The sequence below is a fragment of the Capra hircus genome, chromosome 10 (assembly GCF_001704415.2).
Source record: "Capra hircus breed San Clemente chromosome 10, ASM170441v1, whole genome shotgun sequence".
NCBI classification, from domain to species: Eukaryota; Metazoa; Chordata; class Mammalia; order Artiodactyla; family Bovidae; genus Capra; species Capra hircus.
In genome coordinates, this window is record NC_030817.1 from 91,475,323 (window position 1) to 91,501,561 (window position 26,239).

At 45.6% G+C, this 26,239-nt stretch overlaps 1 protein-coding gene across 5 annotated transcripts in view; it reads left to right on the forward strand.

Annotated features, from left to right (window-relative positions):
* Positions 18,851 to 26,239, forward strand: part of LHFPL2 (lipoma HMGIC fusion partner-like 2) — a 171,746-nt gene continuing 164,357 nt past the window's right edge. For 4 of the 5 annotated variants that reach the window (XR_001918605.1, XM_018053681.1, XM_018053680.1 and 1 more), the window contains exon 1: positions 18,851 to 19,000. The gene's annotated coding sequence lies outside the window, so the exon portion shown is untranslated. Of the gene's footprint in view, positions 19,001 to 22,576; positions 23,693 to 26,239 lie in introns of those variants that run through there. The other variant, XM_018053682.1, reaches the window with a different exon arrangement.

Consider the following 26,239-nt stretch of genomic DNA (forward strand, 5'->3'; position numbering starts at 1 on the left):
ACCTGGAATCCTACAATGTTATATATGCCTTGGTTTCCACGACCTGTTTATACATTCACATCCCGTCACCTCTTGAGGAAGCTTACCAATACATACAACGAGCCCAGTGCTTCTATTTGTTTGTGAGACTCTTCAGGTTTTTCAAGGCAGCTTTTCTGCAAATCAAAAACCCCTTATTTTTCTTAAGAATTCCTTACGTACTATCCTGGTTGCCTGCTTCCCAGTTCAATTTGACAATGAGTCCTGTGTTTCTTTCCTTGCTGTATCTCTCACATTGGTCCCTTCTTTCTTTCTCTTCCAACGCCTTTACTTGTACTTCCATAAAAATTCACTACCTCTCCCTAGACATGATCAGACAGTTGCAATTTGGGGAAACATAACAGCATCAGGCTCATTTTTGTGAATGTCTTTTAGAGAACGTGGGATCAAAACAATGGGTGTCATCGCTGCCAATCATTATGGGGCAGGATTCGACATGATATTTCGTTTTAGCTTCACCTGCAATTTGTGAAAGAGACACTTGTGGACACAGGAAAGTAACATACCTCTTCCAAGTCTAATTCTGTCAATTCTAGGCAGAGCAAGTGTATGCTGTAGAAACACTTTTATATTGCTTAGAACTTCTCCCTTCCTCAAAAAATCATCAATGACATCCCCTTCTACCCCAATAGCATGAACTTCTAGGCTGTCTTTCAAGCACTAATATATACAGAAAATTAGTCTACATTTTTTCTTACCTGTCCTTCCCAGAATAAAAACTCTGTGTTTTCCTCTTTGGTTAAAGCTGCTTCCTCCATCCAAAATGACTTCTGTCTTCTCTCTGCCTGGCAAACCCAATAATTCTCAACACTGATCACCTTATTCAATCACATGTGAAACTTTAAAAAAAAGGAAAAAGAAGACTTCGCCAAGTAGATCCCCACTTTGAGAGTAAAATCCAGCACATATATTTCTTTAAAATGCATTGAGCACCACTGCTGCTGCTGCTAAGTCACGTCAGTCGTGTCTGACTCTGTGCAACCCCGTAGACGGCAGCCCACCAGGCTCCCCCGTCCCTGGGATTCTCCAGGCAAGAACACTGGAGTGGGTTGCCATTTCCTTCTCCAATGCATGAAAGTGAAACGTGAAAGTGAAGTTGCTCAGTCGTGTCTGACTCCTTGTGACCCCATGGACTGCAGCCTACCAGGCTCCTCTGTCCATGGGATTGTCCAGGCAAGAGTACTAGAGTGGGGTGCCATTGCCTTCTCCTGAGAACCACTAGCCTGCCTAATTCATTAATATTCAGTTCAAATCCCACCTCTTCTGCGAAGACTTCCCTGCCTATACCAGGGACTAAAGTCTTCTTGCTCGCCAGTATGAGTTCATTAGATGGTATCTAACACTTACAGCCTCACATGACCCTAAGTTAGCTCAGAAGCTTGTGGACCATGAAACCAAGTCTTACAACCTTCTATTCTCAGGCCACTAATGAAACTGAGTCCCTAAATCCAAGTTGCATCACTGAGTTTATGATTGATCTCTCTATTTGAAATTTTATTCCCTTTCATGTCCCTCAGGATTGAGGAATATCAAAGAAAAGGAGTGGACTGAAACTAAGCTGGACCCTTTGGGGACTCACTGGGTACAAGAGCCCCCCATTTCTTGTTTGTAGGGGAAAGAAAGGCTTCAGTCTCCTAGGCCTTCTCCCAGTCCCACAGAGTAGAGTCAGGCAGTTAATGATTAGAACACCAGAGTCGTAGGACTCCTGGTTCCTCCTGAAGGAATATAGATAATAATCTCTGAATTGTTCGAAAGAAGCTAGGACCCCACCCAAGGGGAGGATGATGACTGCATGCTGACCACAAGCACGTAGATCCTGGAGGGGCTGGAACCAGGAAGCTGAGATTCCGAAAACATCTCCCTGCTCCTGTAACAGAGAAGAACAAAACTGACTCCATGGTGGATCTAGTCCTTCAGCCCTAACCCCTGAACCTTAATCATGCTTGGTCTGCACCTCTGTAAAGACTGTTGCCTTTAGCCTGAAATACACATAATAACCTATTCTTGAGACTCTGACCTTTAAAGGTATAACACTCCCGTGCATGTAGAGATAACAAGGTGCAGAACAGAGAATACTGTTTGTCTTGCTGGAGGCTTACAGAGCTATGTGGACAGCTACAAGAACCAAGAATTCCTGCACCAAGAACTTGGCCACATCCAGCCACACCCCCCTCCACTTTTAGTATAAAAGAAGCCTGAATTCTAACTCGGGCAAGAGCGTTCTTTGAAACATTAGTCCACCATCTTCCCAATCTGCAGCCTTTCCAAATGAAGTTGCAGTTCCTTGCCCCAGCACCTCATCTCTCAATTTATTGGCCTGTCCTATGGCATGAGCTTGGACTCAGCAATACTACCTCACTACCAACCAATCAGAAGAAGTTTCAAAGCTTTGATCCTCTCCCCTAACACCATATTTAGACACCCTTGCCTAAAGGCCACCAGAGAGTTCAGTTCTTTTGAGCATGAGCTGTCAGTTCTCTTTGCTTGACACCCTGCAAGTAAACTCTTATTTTGCTGTAGACACTCACTGAGCTTGGCTTTACGTGCTGCAGGCCCATGCACCCTTGCTTGGTAACACCAGCACAGCATCTTACCACAGTCATCTCTGTAAATAGTTCCCAATTGTTTTCTACAGGCTGACTGCCATGTGTGACCATAAATACATATGGAGCATGTATTGGAAGAAAATGAATGCTGGGGATCCAAGGCAGGGTGTGGGAGCAACAGGGAATTTTCTAACAACTTAATGTCCACAAACAAAGGCAAGCTGTATGCAAGTATGAGCTCAGTTTGGGCCTGGTGAGCCCAGAGGAGGGTCCTCAGAAGTGGGGTGAGGTGGAGAGAAAGCCCACGCAGAGTCTTAAAGAAACTGCAGTTTTGAGGTTTGGGGAGATAGCTTCCAACTGAAGAGAGGCTCCCCTCTGGCTCACACAAATAATTTTGTTACTAAATTAAGTCCTATGACCCTGCTCAGGCTCTAGCCCAGCTGAGCTTCTCTGCCTTGGCATGGGGAGGGTTTATTTTCCATTGGGGTTCAAGCAATCAGTAATGAAACTGAAGCTGAGATGGACAGAGCAACAAGATTTATTCACTGGCCAAAGCATGGAGAGGTGGGAACTAAGTTCACAGATCAACTTCTCACCCACCTGGTGAGACGAGTCTTTAAAGAGTAAAGACAGAGAAAGGAGTGAGGTCCATGATGGCAAGGGATATGCATAAGTCTATGCAGAAGAGGCGGAGCTTTTTCCAAAGGAGTGGGGTGCCACCCCCTTTTTATCCTTTATTTGGTCCTTAATGTCCAGTCATGGCTGCCAGGGGCTTCCCTCATAGCTCGACTGGTAAAGAATCTGCCTGCAATGAAGGAGACCCTGGTCTGATTTCTGGGTCGGGAAGATCTGCTGGAGAAGAGATAGGCTCCCCACTCCAGTATTCTTGGGCTTCCCTTGTGGCTCAGCTGGTAAAGAATCCACCTGCAATGTGAGAGACCTGGGTTTGATCCCTGGGTTGGGAGGATCCCCTGGAGAAGGGAAAGACTACCCACTCCAGTATTCTGGCCTGGAGAATTTAATGGACTCTATAGTCCATGGGGTCACAAAGAGTCAGACGTGACCGAGCAACTTTCACCAACACTACCACCACCGTGGCTGGCAGTGGGTGTCATTTAATATGCTAATATTGTAAAATCAAGGCATAATGAAGCTCAGGGTCTGTTGGAGGTCATGTTTGTCACCATCTTGGTCCCAGCTGGTTCCATCTGTTTGTTTGTGGCTTGCTCTCTTATCTCTGGACGCTTTAGCTTAAAGATTTATGTTAACTCCTGCTAAATGTGGGAGTTGGAGGATTTTGAGCAAAGACTTGGAGCAGCTCTGACAACAAGTTGAGTCTCCAGGGAGAGTTTAAAGATCTTAAAAGAGAGATTCCAGACTTGGATAGGGGGCTGGAAGGACGGAGCAATACAGAAGAGGAGCTGTTTCAAGATGGGGCTGGAGGAGGATCCTGGATGTAGGGGGAGGAAGCAGGCCCACCTCAGAGAGATGGGCCTTCTTGAGTTATGTTTTCACCATTCATGAGACAGTTGAAGTGCCAGACTCACATATTAATCGATTCCTTTCATCCTCTTTCCTAGCTCCCAGGGTAGTGAGGCATTTTAAAAATGGCCGAGCCAATATGCTTCAGTGAAAGAAGCAGAGAGGGCCCACTGCGCGCGGGGTCCTGTCTGCTGGGAACCCCCTCTTTTCCAGCAGCTGTTCCCCACCCTGTGGACTTGCCCAGGGGAGGCCAGCCAGGCAGGAGCCTTTGGAAAGTTACCCAGAGAAAACTCTACAAAGAAACCTGTTTGGGAACGGCCTGGGGTGCCTGTTTCATCACTGACCCTTCCCTTCCTGTGATTCCACAAGTGATAGATAGTTTTTAAACAGAGAAACTAGATCTTTCCGACAACACATTGAGACCTTCCCACCCTAGCACAGCTGGAGAAGTCCACCAGCCAGAACATTTGATTAGAAACAAATTAGGAAAACTCAGTCTCCGGGCCCACGGGTCCCCCTCGTCTCCGCAGGTGGGTCTCAGGGTAGTGAGGATCCCTGAGGCCCCTCCACTCAGCCATCCAGAAGGAAGTCACCCAAATATCAGCATCTGTGCCTCCCTTCCTGCCCTGGAAATCCTCCATCTCCAGTCTTTTCCACTCGGTTCCCTGAACACTTGCTCTGCGGTGCTGGGGCAGCAGCTTCTAAAAGGAGACAGAGCCCACCACGTCCGGTGTGCCTGCTGGGAATGAGTCCTGAAGCTGCTCTGCATCGAGTTCATTTAAATGTCCATCCTCACAGCAACCCTGGGAGATGGGTGTTATAAGACCAACTTTAAAGGGTGAAAAACTCAAGCACTGAGAGGTTAAATACGATTCACTGCTGCTGTTCAGCCGCTCAGTCGTGTCCGACTCTTTGCAACCCCACGGACCGCAGCACGCCTGTCTTCTCTGTCCTTCACCATCTCCCGGAGCTTGCTCAAACTCATGTCCGTTGAGTCAGTGATGGCCATCCAACCATCGCATCCTTTGTTTTCCCCTTCTCCTCCTGCCTTCAATCCTTTCCAGCATCAGGGTCTTTTCTAGTGAGTCAGCTCTTTGCATGCCCACTGATATTTGGGAACAGGAAGAAAATGGGGCCTTCCAGCCCAAGGCTGCCTGGGTCGGATGAATGATATAACACTAGCTTAAATGTATCCAGCATTTATTACCTGCCAAACCTTGTTATAAGGCCTGGACATGTATCTCCTGGAGCTATTATTATCATTTTCCTCTTTTCACCTAGGAAACTGAAGTACAAAGAGATTAACTAACTTGTCTGAGGTCACAGTTTTATGTGGCATGGCTGGGTTTGAACGTAGCCAAGTGGTCCAGGCGCCTCACTGCCGACAGGTCTGGGTCTTCCTTCCTCTGCTTGTCCCGTCTGCGCTTCCTCAGCCTGGCGGTAGGAGGTACTATGTATCAGCAATGCAGGAAGTGTGGTGTGAGAGGAAACTGAGGTGGTTTTTAAAGTGATTATTGAAATACATAGGGTCTTAACAGAGATGTTAAGAGATGTAAATCCATGAGGAGTCTCCAGTGGAACGTGCCCTCTGGGTTGATCACTAACAGACCTTACTTTGAGGAAGGGATTTAAAACTGGAATGAACAGAATTTTTACTATCAAGAGGAAATGCATAGAGAGTAGTGTGGGGGGGGGGGGGGGTGAGAAAGTGACAAGACTATCTCCATGGTCTAATTATATCTAAGGATGATCTCAATGATGTAGAATAATGCATAAAGGCAATGAAATAAACGAACTTGCCGTTTTCTTCTCAAAAAAGAGTTGCTGATTTTTTAAGTCAAGCAACAGGAAAGAAAAATCTTTCTTCTGATCTATGTTGTTGTCATTCCAAATAGTTCAGAGGATTTTTCAGCACCTGCTATGCCACTGACTCAGTGACCCAGGTGGCTGGGCTTTGTCCTGAGAAGTCTGCAGGCTGGTGCAGGCTGGCGGGGCTGTGAAGTCTGCCTCCACCACCTGGGAAAACAGCCTTAGCCCAGCCTGACCGGGCAAACTTTCAAAGTGGGCAGAGGTTTCTGTTGTAGAAAGGTTGGTAGGTAGAAAGTTTCACTTTCTACCATCTCCTTTCTGCATCCAGCTCCCATCACCCGGACAAATTTCTGGCCTATGGAAGGGATTTTCATGTTTGTAAAGTAAAAGTACATCTCTCCCTGTCACTCAACACACAGGAGTCCTTAAAGGTGAACGACTCTATCACTAATCATTAATAACCTTGCACATATTCATATCAAAATTAAATCAGTATCACATGCCTACAAAGAAAAAAGTCTTACCACCTTCCAGTTTCACCTTTCTATTTTTTAACTTTTTCAAGATAAACTGATGGCTCTTAATATAGGAGTCGAATTGTCCGGTCCTGTCTTAACCCCATGTTTAACTTTTCGAGAAACCGCCAAACTGTTTTTCACAGCAGCTGCATCATAGTCACATTCCCATCAGCAATGCCTGACAGTTTCTGTTCTCTAGGTCTTCACCAACACTTATTTCCCCTTTGCTTTTTATTGCCGTCATCCTAGTGGTATGAAGTGCTGTCTCATTATGGTTTTGATTTACATTTTCCTAATGATTAATGAGGGGCTTCCCTGGTGGCTCAAATGGTAAAGAATCTGCCTGCAATGTGGGAGACCTGGGTTTGATCCCTGAGTCAGGAAGATCCCCTGGAGAAGGTAATAGCAACCCACTCCAGTATTCTTACCTGAAGAATTCTATGGACAGAGGAGCCTGGTGGGTCCTGTAGTCCATGGGGTCGCAAAAAGTGGGACATAACTGAGTGACTAGCATTTTCACATGAATGAATGATTAATGAGGTTGAGCATCCTTTTATGTGCTTCTTGGCCATTTGTCTGTCTTCTCGGGAGAAATGCCTATTGAGATCCTACACCCATTTTTAATTGGGTTGTTTGTTGTTTTGCTATTGAGTTTTAAGAACTCTTTAAGGTTCTGGGTAGTAGACCTTTAAGCACAGAAGAGTTCATTTTTGATGAAATGTAACTTATCTGTTTTGCTTCTTTTGGCTGCCATATCTAATAAGCCATTGCAAATCCAAGCTCTGAAAGATTTACTCCCATGTTTTCTTCTAAGAATTTTATAGTTTTAACTCCTTATACGATCTGTTTTGAATTCATTGTTTTACATGATGTGAAATACAGGTCCAACTCACCCTTCTACTCTGAGAAGTTACTGGAAATTGGTCATGAGACATTGAAGGGTAAGATTCAGGTCAGTAGACACTTGATCTCTTCTGTAACTTCCCACTCAGCCAATCATTTCATCATCAGTTTGTCTCAATGGGGAATACAGTTTAACATAACTTCTTTCAAGATGTAAATAGAATGAAAACTAGAAATGGATCTTTTAAAAGCATTTCCCCTGATACATCCCCAGCAGCCAAGTGGTTAGGACTTTGCCTTCCAATGCAAGTGGCGCAGGTTCAATTCCGGGGCTGGAGAGCTAAGATCCCACATGTCTCAATGCCAGAAAACCAAACATAAAACAGAAAGAATATTGTAACAAATCCAATACTTTTAAAATGGTCCACATTAAAAAAAAATATATATTTCCTCACAATCCCATTCTAATATACATTGTTTGGTTAGGTTACTTTATTTGCAAAATGGTTTATAACTAAATCATGGTCCTGCTTAGCACTTTTAAAAGAAATTGTGAAATAAGAAACCAATGTTTGGTTCTCCCATTATACTACTATCTGAAATAGCTCAAGATAGTAACCGAACCATCACAGCTACATTTTGCACTTAGTAAAATGCTGTAAACTATTGTTAGTACTTTTCATAAAATTTCGTGAGATTTGAGGTTTAAAAAATATACTAAAACTTTGAGTTCATTAGAATTCAATGTATGCATATATAAGCAAGCATTACTAAATGGCTTTATTTTACAGTATTGAGAACTGAGAGTGATTTCACAAGTCACTTCCTCGAAGAACACAGTAAACACACAAACAATCTCTTAAATTAAAATGTTAGCAAGCTGCTGGCATTGCTACCTTCAAGCATCGGCAGATTTCCTTTCCTTACAATGTTGTGAGCTTGGAAGCTTTGGGAGGTGTTCTGAGCTGAGAGAAAGAGAAGCTAGACTTCTGGACCACAGCCAGTTTCAAACAAAGAATAAGAAAGATTTAACAATTAGTTTTCTAAGTTTGAAATATTTCTCCTGCATTCCTTTTGTGTTATCAGTAAACATGGCAGTTGCTTTGCTTTTGAGGTCTCCGAGCTTGAAATGCACTTTAAATAATTGTTTATTTTTGAACAGGCATATCATATTGTTTTTCTGTGCTGAAGTGGCTAGTTTCTATCAGGCCAAAGAAAGTTCAGGTTTCTAAGGAGACTTTGCACTGACAGATAAAATCCCACATTAGAAGACACAGAGATGATGTCTGATGTAACTTTATTTTTAGAATATACTTATCGATTATTTTTTCATGTTAATTTTGATCCCATCAGCAGTCAATAAATGCATTAAGACTTGCACTGAAACTTTATTTTGAGAATCAATAATTCCATTAGGATTTGAGAGCCTTGTTTGGTTCACAAAATTAGGAAGTTTTCAAAAGTAGTATTTTGTATACATGCAGAAGAACGACTCGGAAGATGCGAAATTTTCTTTTTACTTGTTATTAAGTTGTTGAATGAGTTTATGAGATGACGCCTATCAGGAATACTGATTTAGACCACTAGTAGATTTCACATGTCCCCATAATAAATGATGATGGTATTTGATTTCACCCAACCTGGATAAACTTCTAGAGAGAGTTTCCCAGCTTCTCTCAAACCCTGGATCATAGAATCCCCTGGGAGAGTCTTTCCCACAGCCTGTTAGTTGACATTTTTCATTTGACTGGAAAGCACGCAGTACGCCAAGATTTATCAGCACTATGTAATGTTACTGAGACAGAAACTGGTTTCTTCTAGTGCCTGAAGGCTTATTCCTGGCTTGATTATCAAGGAAGGAAGAGCAGGGCCCAGCTTCAGCACCTGTTGGCAAAGGGAAGGTGTTGACGCTGATCATTCGAGTTTCAGGAGGGAAGCTCCAGGGTTATCTGCGCTCTCCCACGCGCAGCAAGGCTATGTCACATACACCACGCCTCCACTGTCGTCTGGGTGATTGTCCCCTGTGTGAGGCCTCTGTGTTGCACAGCCTGCCATGCATCCCCTCGCCTGAAGACCTGGAGGCCATCCTCGACTTCTTTTCCTTCACTGACCACGCAGTTGGTGCTGCAAGCCCGCTGCCATGTCAGATGTAGGTCTTCCTCCCTTCTCCTAAAAGATGGGTCTCTCCATTCCTGGTCTAGCTCTCATCCCATCCATCTGCTCACACAGAAGTCACAGCAAACTTTCTGGCCAAGATCCCAGCATTCCTGGGGTTTAAAATCTGCAGTGGGTCCTTGGGGACGGCAGGTTGGACCTCTTACTATGGCTCCTACGATGTTAGTGGTCCCAGTGCCACCCAGCCTTTTCCCCCAGACAGCTTCTCACCCCTCCCTTTTCCTCTCTGAGAACCCTTAGTCGTGCACTCTCTGGGACTTCAGAGTGTTTGGGCAGGCAGTATCCTCTGTCCCAGTGGACTGCCTTCTGCCTTTCCCCCTGTGAACTCCTGCTCACTGGTGCAAACGAGGTCACGAGCCCCAGAGGATCTTCCGTAACGCCCTCCCCTCTCCTCACCCGTTTCAGTGCGGCTGGGCTCCGTGGCAGCACTGTTTCTTGGTCCATGCATCAGCTGATGGATATTTGGGTTTCCACCTTTTGGCTATTATGAATAACACTGCTTGAACATTTGTATCCATGTTTTTTATGTAGATGTGTTTTTATTTCTCTCGGGTATGTAGCAAGAGGGAAATTTCTGGGTCATACAGTAATTCTATGTTCCGCCTTTTGAGAAACTATCAAACTGTTTCTCAACGTGGCTGCACCACTCTGTGGACAGCTGACAGTCTCCCCAGCAGCGTTTGAAAGTGTCAGTCTCTCCATTTCCTGAGCACCACTTGTTAGCATCAGTCTTCTTTGCTATCCTGGCCTGTGTAGAGTGGTTTTCACTGGCATCTTCCCGATTACTAACAATATTGAGCATCTTTCTGGGTGCTTATTGGTCACTTGTATATATTCTTCACAAAAAATATCTATTTAGATTCTTTGCCCATTATTTTTATTATTGTCGACTTGTAAGCATTTCTATATATACTATGGATACTCCTCCTGCATCAGATATGTGTTTCGCAAAAATTTCAACCCATTTCATGTTTGTTTCTTTTTTACTTTCTTGATGTCTTCATTCACACAAAAGGTTTTAGTTATTATGAAGTACAACTTCTGTATTTTTTCTCTTTTGTTACTTGTGATGTTGGTGTCATATCTTAGAAGTTATTACCTAACCCAGGGTCATGAAGGTTTACTCCTATGTGTTCTTCTGGGAGTTTTATAGTTTTAGCTCTTACATTTAGATGTATGATCCATTTTGAGCTAATATTTGGTATGGTGTGAGGTAGGGGTTCATATTCGTTGTTCATATTCATTGTATGTGGATATCCAGTTGTCCCGGCACCATTTGTAGAAAACAGTATTCTTTCCCTATTAAAATGCCTTCGCACTTTGTTGAAAATCAGTTCACCATAAATGTATTGCTGAACTTTCCATTTTACTCCATTGCCTATATGCCTATCTTTATGGCAATGTTATAATGTTTTGATTTTCATATCATTTTTACTTATTCTTAAGACCTCATTTATTTTTTAAATGAATTCATTTTTGGTTGTGCTGGTTCTTTGTTGCTGTGCAAGGACTTTCTCTTGTTGTGGTGAGTGGGGGCTACTTTTTGTTTGGGTGCACACACTTCTCATTACAGTGAGAAGGAGCCTGCTCATCCTCTTAGCAAGGTGCACAGGCTCAGTAGTTGTGGAATGTGGGCTTAGTTGCGCCACGGCATGTAGAATCTTCCTGCACCAGCAATAGAACCCACGTCCTCTGTCTTGGCAGGTGGATTGTTATCCACTGTACCACCAGGGAAGTCCTCATATTATTTTTAAAAAGCAGACTAGGAAAGCTATATATTTACAAGTTGGGAAGAGTAGTCTGAACTGGGAGAAGATTCTTTTTGCAGGAAAATCAATGTCAGAGGAAGAAATAAACATCTACGAAACTCCAGTACTTTGGCCACCTCATGCGAAGAGTTGACTCATTGGAAAAGACTCTGATGCTGGGAGGGATTGGGGGCAGGAGGAGAAGGGGATGACAGAGGATGAGATGGCTGGATGGCATCGCTGACTCGATGGATGTGAGTCTGAGTGAACTCCGGGAGTTGGTGATGGACAGGGAGGCCTGGCGTGCTGAGATTCATGGGGTCACAAAGAGTCGGACAAGACAGAGTGACTCAACTGAACTGAACTGAGCACTATTATGGGGCTTCTCTGGTAACTCAGATGGTAAAGAATCTGCCTGCAATGCAGGAGACCCAGGTTCAATCCCTGGGTTGGAAGATCCCCTAAGGAAGGGAATGGCAACGCACTCCAGTATTCTCGCCTGGAGAGTTCTATGGACAGAGGGGCTATTATAGGTTAGGCATTATAGTAGATACCTTACATACATTGTGATAACAATCACGTAATAGTTGTAACAACCTCATACAATAGATAGTATCATCCTCATTTAAAGGCAAAGAAACTGAACTTTGAAGAGGTTTAGTAACTTGCTTAAATAATTTAGTAACTGGTGGAAGAATTAGAATTTGTACACAGACTTCAAACCCATGGTCTTCTCATTACAAACAGCTTTTCTTACCACACAGCTAGTGAACATAAAGCTGTGTCTAAAGGCAGTGGAGGGACTTGAATTCATTAATATCAAACATTTTTCTCATGACACTCTAGGAAATTAAAGGAGTACTTGTAACTATTTTGAAACAGTTGTCTAACAGCTAAATTTCACAGGATATTTAAATCACTCTTTGACTATAAAAATTAGCCTTGTGGTTCGCTTTAATTTATTCTCATTTATATGACTTCAAAAGTGTTGAACGTTATTTTGTATGATTAGCAGAGCACAATGCCATCCTATTGGAAAAAAAGTTAGAACTAATCTCAGCTATGTGGGTGGATTAGATTTGTCCTTAATTCTTGTTTTCATTGAAAACCTTCCCAAGGTTTTTCTGAAATGAACACAGGTCAGAGTTGTCAAATGAGTTCTGTATGAAATATAGAAGAAAAAGAATTGAGAAAGATTTGTGAAGTCAGTGAAGAAATGGCAGTATTTTTTTGTATAATTCAGTTGATAGAGGCTCCTTTCTTTCTTTCTTTCTATTTTTATTTTCTTAAGCACAAGGAGTATCCTCTGGATCCCAGAGTCTGAGTAGAAGTTAAATTTAGATAATGCAGTCTCGGCCACGGCAGGAACACCATCCCGACAATGCTGACACCTCTTGTTAATTTCTGCCCTCTCTGCTCTGCAGGGCAAGAGCCTACTGCTTGCTCTCAGTGAAGATGCCGCACCTGGATGTTAGACAGTTCAGTGTCGCTGATGTAAGATTCCCAGGGCTCAATGCCTCTTAGAAGTTAGGGCCAGGAAAAAGTTTGTCTAAACTTAAGAACAACTATGATGCTTTTACCAGACCATGAGAACTATATTATTCATTGTACGTCATTCTTGTCTTGATTCTGGGAAGCCTAGAGCTAAATTTAATGTTCAACTATGGTAAATCAGAAGCAGCTTCCCTGGTGGCTCAGTGGTAAAGAATCTGCCTGCCAATGCAGGAGACGCAGGTTCGAAACCTGGGTCAGGAAGATCCCCTGGAAAAGGAAATGGCAACCCACTGCAGTATTCTTGCCTGGGAAATCCCATGGACAGAGGAGCCTCGTGGGCTACAGCCCATGGGGTCCCAAGAGAGTCGGACACAGCTTCGTGACTAAACAACAATGGTAAACCAGGACCCTGGTAAGAGGATGTCTGACCTTCTTCTGTTGCTTTTAATAAGTTACTCCAGGGCCATGTACTCCAGAATACATGTTAGAAACCATAGTACTAAATATTTTTATTATCAATAGAAAATAATATATATTCTAACTCTAGCACTGTGTGAAAATAAAGTGCCCAACAATCGGCTAGTTCTACAGGTACGCATGTTTATTCTCCTTGTTTCCAGAAAGAGGATTTTAAAAGAAAGTAAAAGAAAAAACCTCTCTTATAGACCACGTTTTCAGATGGGAGATTAGCTGTTTTGGTCTGGGTTATATTAGGCACAAGTATTCTCTTCACAATGCAGAGAAACAGCAGTCGTTTCCTAAAATTCTCATTCTAGCTTAGTTATTAACTCATGATGGATATTTTCCAAATTTTATTGTAGGTACTAGTGATGGTAACAGTAAAACCTTACCTCTGAGAGGTTTTAAGAGCAACACATAATTCATAATCAAAAACATAAAGCTTCAGAAAGTACAAGTCATCCACCAGATGCCCAGCATTGTTGTTAGAAAGGGCTACCGCATGCTTTTTCGGGGTGGTTTTATGCCATCATGAATACTGCAAGACAGCTAATCCCCCAAGCTTCTTTGTATTTTGTTCCTCTTCTGAGAAAGGTTTATAATCCAGGAAAATGTCTGCAGGTGAAGATTCAGAGTGAATAAATGTTCAGTGAACTGAATTTGCCAGTTACCATGTTATTGAGCAGCTAAGAAGGTTGCAAGATTTGCATGCAACTTATCAAGTTCCATTGCAATAAAACGTTCTCAAATTTCCATATGGAAATTTCCACCTCACTTCAGGGGTAAGTTCAACTGGATGAGGGCCAGACGCATTTATTTATGACAGTGACGACATAATTGGAGGAAATAAACGAAGCACCTTTTTAGGTTAAGTTTTGCCAGAGTCACATGGAGTCTGGTTATGGAACTAGAAGCAGAAATTTTGGCTGTTATGTTAGCAGAAGTCAGTGGCAAATTAAAACTATTGCTTGATTTATAGAAGAAAGGAGGGCCTGGACGTAGATACTGTGGCCAGAAGATAAAACTGGCTGATAGCTCTTGGTTTTTACCAGAAGAGAGCAAAGGCCCAAAGATCTGTGTGTTTGCTTCTCTCACGCCTTCACTGTGGTGTATTTTCGGGGCCATGTTTCTCCTTGGCCTGAGTGTGGCTCCTTAACAGATGTGGGAGAGAAAAGGAAGACTTTTCTGCAGCTATTAGGATTTTCTCAGGAGCCCAGTGGCCCTTTCTGTCTAACTTGGTCCCACTGGGAAACCCAGTATGTTCATCTGCATTTGTAATATTTGTTCTCAGTTGGAGACATTTTGCTATCCTCATTCAATAGATAGTCTAGCACCTTGATAACGGGATTTCAGTAAAAAATAGGGATATTTCTCTTGTATTTACAGGCTTAATTTTTGCCCTTGATATAACAGCTAGTTGGAAGCAGAAACTGAAACATGACATTACTAAGTCCATTGGAGATTTTGGTTCTAGGTCATTCCTATGGCCCAAAAGATTGCTTCTGTCTGACATAAATCAGACAGCACTAATTTTAATTGACAGAGCCCTTTTAAATTAGTAGAGATCCTCAAGATTGCCTTTTATCAATGTGTACTTGTCAAGGAAAATGGATTCTTAGAATTTCAGGTGGCTTCTCTGTATAATTAGATCTATGGAGTAAAAAGGCAGAAAGAAAATTTTAAAGAGATTAATTTTTCATTGGATCCCATGTTGGTAAACTCCAAGTTTGCTAGTTTCCTTGAAGATTCTCAGCTTATATTGTTTCATTTTTAATGTGATCTTCAAAAGACATGAGTTTCCAATTTTGTTTTGCACTGAAATCCTATGATCACTACTATATGCTGTTTTAGGAAACAGCAAGCTCTTAGAATGGGGGTGGTGGCGGTGGTGGTGGTTTTGAGGGGTGGATTTTTATGGAGATGAATAGATGAACTTAATCAGTGTTCAGTGTGCTGACAACCATGAAAATATATCCAACATATCTGTCATAAATACGTATTTTATTTACATCCCAAGCAGATTCATACACAGAAAAGGACAGGAAGTGTTCACACATGAAAAAATTCTAACTTTGTGGATGCAAGTTACATTGAAAAAAGTGAAAAAGTTAGTCACTTAATAGTGTCCAAGTCTTTGTGACCCCCATGGATAGCAGTCTACCAGGCTCCTCTCTCCATGGGATTCTCGAGGTAAGAATACTGGAGTGGGTAGCCATTCCGTTCTCCAGGGGATCTTCACGACCCAGGGGTTGATCTCAGGTCTCCTGTATTGCAGGCAGATTCTTTACCGTCTGAGCCACAAGGGTCAGATAAAATGTTTGGAGAAATGATCTGCACAGGCAAGTAAGTTCAGAATCACAACAATTCAGCCAGCACCAACTGAAATTTTACATTATGACCCAGTGGCTCATAATTATTTTCTTCCAAGGTCTCCTTGTCATGTGACCAAACATTGTAGATATGCTTTCATTTCTTATAATTTCCTGCTCCCTTATCTCCCAGTAAATATTTCTTGAACATTTGGCTGAAGCGCATGATAGCAGCAGTATTCACAATAACCCAGTTCCTGCTATTGTTCTTTCTCCAGCTCTGCCTCTCCAGGGAACTTAGCAGGCACTTTCTTCTTGAACTGCACCTTTTTGTCTCTCTCTCCCTCTCTTTTCCCTCCCCTGCCTGTTCCTACTTTCTTGCTTCCTATTAAGCATAATTTATTTACTCTTCACATCCAAATGATCCTATCTATGGATACTTGCTTTGATTTTAGTCCAAATGGCAACAAACGTGGTTCTGTGAAAATCTTTTAGATTTCCCAGGTGGTTTTCCTATGAATTCAACAACACAAGGTATAAAATAGGCGTAAACTCCCTTATTTACACGTTCCAGGAGATATTTGGAGAAGGTAATGGCAACCCACTCCAGTGTTCTTGCCTGGAGAATCCCAGGGATGGAGGAGCCTGGTGGGCTGCCGTTTATGGGGTCGCACAGAGTCGGACACGACTGAAGCGACTTAGCAGCAGCAGCAGCAGCAGCAGATATTTGCTGCATGAGACCCCATGAAAGATACAAAGACTTGAGGCTCAACTCTAGCCTTCAAAGAGACTAAACTGTGCATGAGGCATCAGTTGAAGCACATACATATGAGACATAATACAACTCAATAAATACAGGTCGTCCTGTGATGTCATGTTCAAGTGCTCACCATCCATGACAGTAAGTGTTTTTGTGGTTTTCTTTGTTCACTGATGCATTCACAGTGCTTGAAACAGCTGCTGGCATACAGTAAGTGCTCAACAGATGTGTGGAATGGAGTAGAATCTATCTTCTATGCATATAATTAAGTACAGTACAGTCTATTCCATTACCAGCATGTTTTATAATGAAAGCATATATAACAGAAATTAACGCATTCATGACTGTTAAGTAGGGACAGGATGTTGGTACAATGGGGTGGTCATGTTGGTTCATATGCAATTGTTGCCAGCACCTTAGTATTTTGCACCATCAAGAAAGAGCAGCTACAAACAAAACATAGCAGAATTCCAGTTGTGGAGGACACACAGCGCTATGCCCCGCGCTCATTTGCTCTGTGTTCTCTCCCTTGAATTGGTTTGATCATGGGCTCTAATTTGGGAGGGGTGAATTCACCTCTTATTTGTAGAACTTGTGCTTGTCTTCCTAACTCAGCAACCTCAAACAACTCTCCTTCCAATCTCTTCATTAGTTACCGCCATTGTTTTACAAAGTTCTGTATTAATGTTTACTGTAACATTTATTAGGACTAGAACAGGGCCCTTGAGTTCTGCTGGTATTTTTTGAGGGGGAGGGGAATGGGTTACTCTTTTTGTTAGCGCTCTGGTTGCAACCTTATATAGCTTCTGAGTTTTTTGTTTCTAATCCTATTTTGTTTATAAGCCTTATTATCTCTAGTTTCAAAAATGGGAAGAACACACACATTTTAGAGAAGAAACGTGGTACTACACACTTCATTTTCAACAAAGATAAGTGGGATTTGGCTTTGGGAGAAGATGAAAGACAGCATTCCAGTTCTGGCAAGAGTATCAGCAACTACTCCCACCTTCCATACAGTATGGAACCTTGGGGCACTGTCAGGGAGGATCTCCTTGCTTGTTAGAGTGCAAGGCTCCAAGGAGTGGATTGATGGGTGGTTTGAATGGAAAGTTTTTAAATAATTCAGAATTTTCTGTGCCAAAGTGCCCCCTAGAGCTTCTACAACAGGAAGTAGCCTGCCCAAATGTGCTGTGTGCTCGGTAATGTCTGACTCTGTGTGACTCCGTGGATTGTAGGGTTGCACAGGCTCCTCTGTCCATGGGGATTCTCCAGGTAAGAATACTGGAGGGGGTTGCCAGGCCCTCCTCCAGTGAATCTTCCCAACCCAGGGATCGAACCTGCGACTTTTGTGCCTCCTGTATTGGCAGGCAGATTCTAGGGCCACCTGGGCAGCCCAAAGCGGTGTTCTAGAACCATTAACCTGTAGCTAGAGGGGTGCGTGTGGATGCCAGTACAAAGAAGGCCAGAGCAGGGAACTAGGGAGAAGACCACTGAAGCTATGAGGTCCCCAAACTGCAAGGATGAGGAAGGTGGCTGTGGACGTGGAAAGGACGTTAAAGGTGAAGAATCAATGGGAGTGGCTGTTGGCCATGGAGGAGCGAGGCCCCCAATTTACTTCTAGGGTCTGAATTCAGGCGACTAGTGCGTACCGATGACTCAGGTAAGAGGCTGAGGAGTTGACAGGAAGAAAAGACAAGAAGAGTTTGCCTGGCCAAATGCTCTGTGCCAACGTCAAAATCACAAGGAATCTTGTCACCTTAATTTCTGACCATTTAACTCTGGGCTCTTTGCTCCCACTCTGGGGGCGTCAGTTCGTGAGTCCCCTCTCTGGACAAGGATGCCCTTCCAGACTACTAGATAAAGGGCCTTAGAAATTCACTCCGAAACCGCATTTTAAGTTCAGGGGAGGATGTTTCAGGATCTCAAGCAACCAATTGACATATACTCTTTGTGGCTATTTGCACTGTTTTCTGTCTTAGAAACTCACAGGGCAAGGAAACTGACGCGCGGATCCTCGACTCCGGGAGGGGAAGGCGAGGATGCGGGGTCCAGGCACCCCCACCCCACCCTCCGACTTTGGATCCTCCAGGATCAGCGCACGGACAACCTTCCCACCTGGGGAACCGCTCCGGGAGCCCCAGGGCCAGCCGTCTCACCCCCGACTCCGCGGTTCCCCGCCTCCCCCGGCCCGGCGGAGCGCGCTCTCCCGACTACTGGAGACGGTTTTCCGAAACCGCGCCGGGAGCTCCCCGGGCCCAGCACGGGGGACCCTCGCCGGACTCGCCGTCGCCGCCCGACGGGCGCAGGGACCGCTCCCAGGCCCCGGGGCCTCGCCCCGCCTGGCGGGGATCCCCTGGCGCCCACACCCCCCGGGGCCCCGCGGGACACTCCGCCCCGGAGGCCGGGCCTCGGCCGCCCGCCCCGCCCCACGCCGGGAGCGCCCCGGGCCCGACCCTCCCCGGACGCCGGCCGGGAGCGGGGCTCGGCGAGGGTGACTGGGCGGCGGCGCGCGGCCGGGCCCTGGGCAGGGAGGCGCGGCGGCCGCCTCCTCTCTCCGCCCCCGCCCCTCCGTCCCCTCCCAGCCTGCGAGCCCCGCGGCGGCCGAGGTCGGCGCTCTCGCCTCGCCGCCGCCGCCTCCCGCGCCCGGGACCCTCTCCCTCCCGCCCGCGCCCCCTCCGCCCGCCTCCTCCCTCCTCCCTGCGCCCGCCTCCTCCTCCTTCCCCGCGCGCCCGGCGGGGCCGGAGAGACCGAGAGGCGGCTGCGGGGACGCGTGGCGGGGAGCCGCGGCTCGGAGCCGAGGACGCCGAGCCGCGACCGGGTGAGTCGGGGCGGCGGGGCCCGCGCGCAGCCTCGGCCCGCGGGGCACCCGGCGCGGCGCCCACCGAGCCCGCGCGGAGGGCGGACCGGGGCCCGGGAGGTGCTGGCGGGACGGGTGCCGGACGCTGGGGAAGGAGGGAACGCCGCTTCGTCTCTGGCAGCCGCGACCGCCCGCCGCAGAAGTGGAAAAAAAGTTGTGCCTGGAAAGACGCTTTGCTGGGAAGTCGGCGCGAGCCCAGCTTTCTCGCCGCCGGCGGCGTGCTTCGGCCGGCGCGGGTCCCGGGTGCCGCTGACTGCGGACTCGGCGCCCGGGGCCGCCCGGTGGTCGCCCGCGCGGGCCTGGACTGCGGTGTGTGGGTCAAGCCGGCCGCAGACGTCAGCTGCTGCTCAGATCTGGGCTGCATTTTTGTGGGCAGCGCAGGGATCGGGGGTGAGGGCTGGAGGAGGGGGGAAGGAGGTGGGCGTGGAGGGGGAAGACCACATCTGGGCGGGCTGGGCTGAGCTCAGGGATGGGGTAAAGGACCCGGGGAGACTCTTAGGGGTTTCTGGATGTTTTCAGGCACGAAGTTTGTGTGTACAGTTCACCCCCTCCACCCCTTTCATTCAGCAGTGTAGGTCCTTTGAACTCAGAAGAGAGAAAGCGTTTCCTTCCGTCCTGTTCACCTTTTCTCTTGTTTCAGGAGGGTCATGAGTTTTATGAGAATCCTTCAGCTGGTTTCTTCAATGGGAGTAACTGAGAGGAAAGCCGAAGTCTTACCCCTCACCCCCATCCTCACTCCCACCCGGGCCATTTCCTGTATTTTGCGGATCCTGTGATCCTGTGCGTGCATCTCGATTGCCATCAGTGACCCACATATAAAAGTAGACCTTCAGTCTGAAATCGCAAAGCGGCCTCTATAGACAAGTCTGTGTTGGAGCCAGAGCGGGCAGAGGTATGGGGGGCGGGGTGTGTTAGAGCCGGCCGCTGCGAGTTAAACCTGAGTAACCGAGTTGAGTTGCGAGAGGCGTTTCTCGTCTGCACATTGCTTTTGCTTCGCCCGTTGGCTTGAGCGCTCCACCGGCGCCAGGTTTGAGCGATGACGGATGCTAATTACCTCGGTATTGCTCTTTCCCGAGTATTCCTGACTCTTCGCTACGGGTCCTCTTTAAAAAAATGACTTCTCTCCTGCAAATATAAGAGATAGGAAACACATGCTGGTGGGTAGGGAGATGAAATGTTTTAAAGATAGGGAAGAGAAAGAACAGCCAAGATTTCCATTTCATTTTGCTATCATACTGTGATAGACTTGTTATTAATCTTTGTCAGAGATCTGATTCTGAGAAAATAATGTTGGAGGAGTTTGAGGTAATACCGGATAAAACCCACTGTTACAATAATATTTTTCCTGAGTGGTCACACAGAGGACAGATCATGTGGGTTGTTGTGGTGTGTTTGCAAAGGGTGCAGCAAACATTTTACTCCAGGGAAAAAGACAGGGTGTCTTGCAGGATGGGAGTGGGGAGGGGAAATCGTTTATCTTCAGAGCAGTCCAATTAGGAAGAATAATTACACTGCAAATGAACATTCTTGAATCTAATATAATTTGCGTCAGGATACACAAACCAGTAATTTGTCTTTAGGAAGGAAAAAACGAATCTTTGTGGATTAGAACAAAACAAGTGCCTTCTGGAAAAAGTAATATATGCTGTGTATGCACATGGATGGGCCTCAGATGTGCCGATTGACTGACTGCAGAGATTTTACCCTCAGGCAGTGTTTAGGAAGGGCAGGGAGGAAAAGTCCAAGGTAGGAGAAGATAGAAAATATATAGAAAACGACCCATTTTTAATGCACAACATATACAGCTTTTTAACTTCTTTATTGGGCTTCCCAGGTGGTGCTAGTGGTAAAGAACAGGCTTGCCAATGCAGGAGACATAAGAGACACAGGTTCAATCCCTGGGTGGGGGAGATACCCTGAAGGAGGAAGTGGCAGCCGCTCCAACGTTATTGCCTGGAGAATCCCCATGGATTGAGCAGCCTGGAGGGCTACAGTCCATAGGGTTGCAAAGAGTTGGACAGGACTGAAACAACTAACAGAGACACACACTCACAAACACAACTTCTTTACTGCAAAGAAATTGACAAAATAGGAGACCAAAATATAGGAGATACAGACTGGGACTGTTGGGTTCCCAGAGGTGTCACTTACTACCGGAACCCAGGACAAGTTATTTGATTTCTCTCAGCATTGGTTTCTGTGTCTGTGAAATGATGATGATAAAGTTCAAGTCAAAGAATCACCTTGAAGTTTAAGTGTGATTATGTACTTTTATATAGAATTTAGGTAGGGTGGTGCATCACACTGAGTAAGTGCTTAGAAAATGTTTATGGTGTTTGTCTAGTACTTCAAATGCCCAGGAAAAAGCAGTGCCATTCAAAGAGGCAGGTTACCAGGATGGTTGATGGCTGGCCTCAGTTGAGGCTGTCCCTGTGCCCCCAGCAGCCCGCTGTCAGACACATTTGATCTTTCTAGAACGTACAGGCTGCATGCTCTTGGCCCCTCAGGTCAGCCTTTTCTGGGACTCCAGTTGTGAGGAATGTGTAGTGCAGGTTCGGTGTGGGTCTGAGGACCTGAGGCAGCTGTGGCCTGCAACTTCAGCCTCACTGCTCCCTTGCAAGGGCACCTTCTCAGGTCCCACCAAAGCAAATATAGACATTTATTTGAGGGAAAAAGTGGACATCGTGTCTCTCTTGGGAATTCTAGAGCAATGTTTTACTCAATGTTCATTGCTCTTAGAAAGATACAAATAGTAACCAAATACCTGATCTCCAGAATTTATTCCAAAAAGGACCTTCAAAGTATGTCTTGGGGTTAATAGTCCATTGCCCAGGTCTTCCTAAGGTTGTACCTAATTGCCAAATGAACAAAAGACATTCTTAGCAAAACAATAGTTTTGGAGCTGGGGAGCATATTGCTTTTCTAATTTGGGGGGGGGCATGCCTGGTTGCTCATTCATCCATTCTGTTATCCAGTCATTCGCAGATACCCAGTAAGCTCTCCGGTGGGCCAGGCTCTGTTCTGACGTCTGATAACAGAAACTAAGAGCAGGCCTCTCCACTCACAGAGCGCTCATGCGGGTTGGAGAAGCAGGCTCTGTGTGGGAAGGAGCTCCGGAAACTAGAGAAGCTCTCACTTTGTATCGGAGTGCCTGTGCTGGGCAAGCAGTGTGCTGGGCGTGCTACTCTTCCACAGGCCAGCCAGCTTGGAGGGAGGTGATCTGGCTGGGGATGGCGGCTGCGGGCAGCTGGTCGTAGGGTCCTCTACAGGGAGAAGGAAGAAAAGGGGGCCTGTTTCTTTCTGTGCTTTATAATAAGGTATGTGTCCTATTTGAGTAGAATCACCAGCCAGTATGCTAGGAGAACAAGTAGAGGTTTTACTCAGAAGTGAGACTTCACAGCCTTAAAAAGACAAAGAAGGAATCAAAGGTCCAATCTGATCATCAGCTCATAAAACCCAGATTGTGTTCAGGAGGAGCCTGGTCTGGTACTTAAATAGTTGACTCTGTATTGGCAGGCGGGTTCTTTAGCGGCACCTGGGAAGCTGACAGGAGGCAGGGCCGAGAGTAAAGGGAAGAGCGGATAGTTGGTCCCTCATGCACCTTCAAGGTTGCTTGTTTTCCCATTACTTTTAAGGTTACAGTAATACCTGGTACAATTAGAACGCATATGTCTGGAGTCTAAAGGCTTGAAATGGTATAAGGTCATCAGGGCACTGAGAGTAGCTGCTTGGACTAGAGGCAAAGTTGTGTAGGGAAGTCCCTGCGGGCGTTGGATCTTGGATGCTGAGCTGAGGAGTCTGAGCTTCATCTTGAAAGCTGTATGGAAGATGGGGAATGAGCAGGTGAATTGACCTGTTGAAGCAGGTGATTGAAGTGATCAGACTGTGCGTTAGAAGGAACTCTAGGTGGGCTCGATGGCAAGAGGCCAGGGCTGGGAATAGCAGGTGAGCTGGTGGGCTCTTGTAGGAATCCTGGTGGGACTTGGTGAGGGAAAGTGGGAGAGGCCTGGAGAGGCGGACCACACTTCCTTACTAAGGGCTGGGCTCTTAGTAAGAGGGAGCCCAGGGTGACTGGACTGGGACGTGGCGCCTTTCACTGAGGTGAACAGCTATGGTGAGGAGGAATGAGTTCATTGACTCCACAGCTGGGCTGTGAGCCTTCTGGGGAGAGATGCCCACCAGAGCATTGGATCCACAGGTAGGGAAGAGAAGTCTGGAAGTGGAGATGAAAGGCGGAGTCATTTTTACAGTAGTGGTCAGTGGTTGACTGGCCTCTTGAGGTTTACTGAACAGTGTTCAGGGTGAGAGTAATCTGTGTCCTTGTAATTGCATTTTTCTCTTTCATCCTTTCAGTTAGCCTAACAGGGGCTAATCAAGCCCTGACTTTGGCCTTCAGTGAGCAGACTCTTACTGGTGGTATTTTGCCGACTTGGTGAGATCTGTTTGTGTTGTTTTGAACCGAGATAGTCTAGAGGGATGTACATAGGAAGGCTCTGAACGTATTTAGTGGCTAGGATGTACAACTGATACATTTGATCATCCGTCACCCCCAGGACATCCACATATTCCGAATAGACTGTGTTCTTCCCAGAATTCCTTGGTCCAAACCCTGACGCCCATGGTGATGGTCTTTGGAGGCGGCATCTTGGGAAGGTAATGTGGTTTAGATGGGATCATGAGGGTGGAGCCCCTGGGATGGGATTAGTGTCCTTAAGAAGAGAGAGTCTGCAGGGAACTCAGACAGGGGCTCTGTGACACACTGGAAGGGTGGGTGGGGAGGGAGACGGAAGGGAGGTTCGGGAGGCAGGGGACAGGGGTGTAACTATGCCTGATTCTTGTTGATGTATGACAGAAAACCACAAGACTCTATAAAGCAATTATCCTTCAATTAAAAAATTTAAAAATAAAGAAGAAAAGAGTCTGGAACACACTCTTCCCACCGCAGTGGGACTGGTTATCTGCCAGGAGAAGGGTTTCTGTAGGCACCTTGAGACCTTGTATTGAATGCGTGGGGAGCTATTGTTTCCGTGTCTACCTGGGACAAGGCTTATCTGCCTCCTATTTTGAAGTTAGCACGTGGCCCTAAGGGCTTCCTAGGTGGTTCTGGCGGTAAAGAACCTGCCTGCCAGAGATGTGGGTTCGAGCCCTGGATTGGAAAGATCCTCTGGAGTAGGAAATAGCAACCCAGTCCAATATTCTTGCCTGGAATATTCCATAGAGGAGCCTGGCAGGCTACAGTCTATGGGGTCACAAAGAGCTGGACAGGACTTGGCAGATACACAGTATGGCCCTCAAGAGGCTGTTAATTTGAATTTCATTTGTGTAATAAACATACATGTGCAAAGCAGGCCCCAGTGAAGACCTGTTAAAGGGCAGGCATGCTGTTTGATTATTTAGCTGTCACTTCTCCTACTGGTGTGGGTTTAGGGTACACTCAGTGGAATTATTAATCATCGTCAGTCTGATGACTGACATCATTCTGAAGGAGGTAGGCTAAAATTCTGATTATTTTGGACTCATGGAGTTACAGATGACTATTTTCTTTATTTTTCTGTTTTTCAGATTTATTAAAAAATAGCATGCTACCTTAAAAAAAACAGAACAAAACAGTTGTTGGTGTGTTTTTCTGTTCTTTGCGCAAAACACCGTGTCGGCGGTTTTGGCCACAGCGCCGCATACCTCCTTACATCTGCGCTGTGTCCATGGCAAAGCCGGTCTGCGTCTTTAAGAAGACTTGAAATTCCTATCTGTTGTAAATGTGGTTGTGGAGGGACATAACCAGGACTGCGTTAGGTGACCCAGGGCCAGAACGGGGCACCTTCCTCCCAATAGTAGGGAAGAACCCACTCCTTCCCGTCGGTTCCCTTTGTACATTTCATAGACATGGTGAAGTGTGATCTGAGAGGCATTTCACTTCGATATCTAAATGTGTCTGATCGATATGTACCAAATTAAATATCTACCCGTGTGTGTGTGTGTTAGTCACTCAGTTGTGTCTGACTTTTTGTGACCCCACGGACTGTAGCCCACCAGGCTCCTTTGTCCATGGGATTCTCCAGGCAGGAATACTGGAGTGGGTTGCCATTTCCTTCTCCAAAAAGGCTGATAAAAGTGTATAAAATCAAGATGATAGCCATACTTAGCAGCACAATCGCAATAAAGCATCACTGAGATCTGAGGAAGTATTATCTTCTTAGGAGTTCCTGCTTTGGACTGGGTTAGCTTGAGACAATGAATCACCCCAGTGTCCTAAGTCCATCAGCAGGAACACAGATGCTCTATTTGTCATAAATATCTATTAAATCTTTTAAACTGACAGCTAGCCATGCCAAATTAAGAAGAATCTTGGCCCACGTTTTCCTTCTCTCCTGTTTTAATCAAGGCTGCTCAGGGCTAGCCCCCAGCCCGCCAGGCCTGTCTACCTATAGATGTGTGTAAATATACTATACTGATGTGTGCATTTTGGTGTTTTTTTTTCTTTGTTTCTTTTGTGTTTTCTTGTTTTCAGTTGTTTAGCAGAACTCAAGCCAGCAACGAGATCTTAAATATCCCTTTAGCATCAACCTCCTCACATTCCCGGGAAATTAAAGGGATTGTCCTTCCTCTACTGAGTCTATTGTTCAGCATTTTATTTCTTTCCACACGGCCCTGTGTTGTCAAGGGCACCTGAAGTTCAAGCTTCCTTTCTCCCGAGGTGGGCTGCTGTTGGGCTGAATTTCACATGTCATTTTCTAATTTGGAGGCAGTTAGCCAGTTGTTTAAAGATGCCCATAAGTGCACAGACAGTAGTCTCTTTTAATCTTCAGATAAGCCGTGCACAAGGCACTTATTACTCCAGACAAATTTACCTTTGAAAATTTTATAACTTTTTCTCACCCCTAGGAATCACATTTTCTGAACCTAGAAAGAATATGCTGGTCAATCTGGCAACTACAAACTTCCCAGTAGGCAGTGTTTCTGTGTGTATAAATGACTACCATTTGTATATGAAATAGACACTTAAGGAAAACACTGCTCACAACTTCAGAAACAGTCTAAAATCACATCCATCTTTTTTTTTTTTAACGGCTACCTGTGTATTTCTGGAGCTTCCCTGGTGGCTCAGGCAGTAGAGAATCTGCCTGCAGTGCAAGAGACCACGTGCAGCGCAGGAGACCTAGGTTCGATCCCTGGGTCGGGAGGATCCCCGGAGAAGGGAAT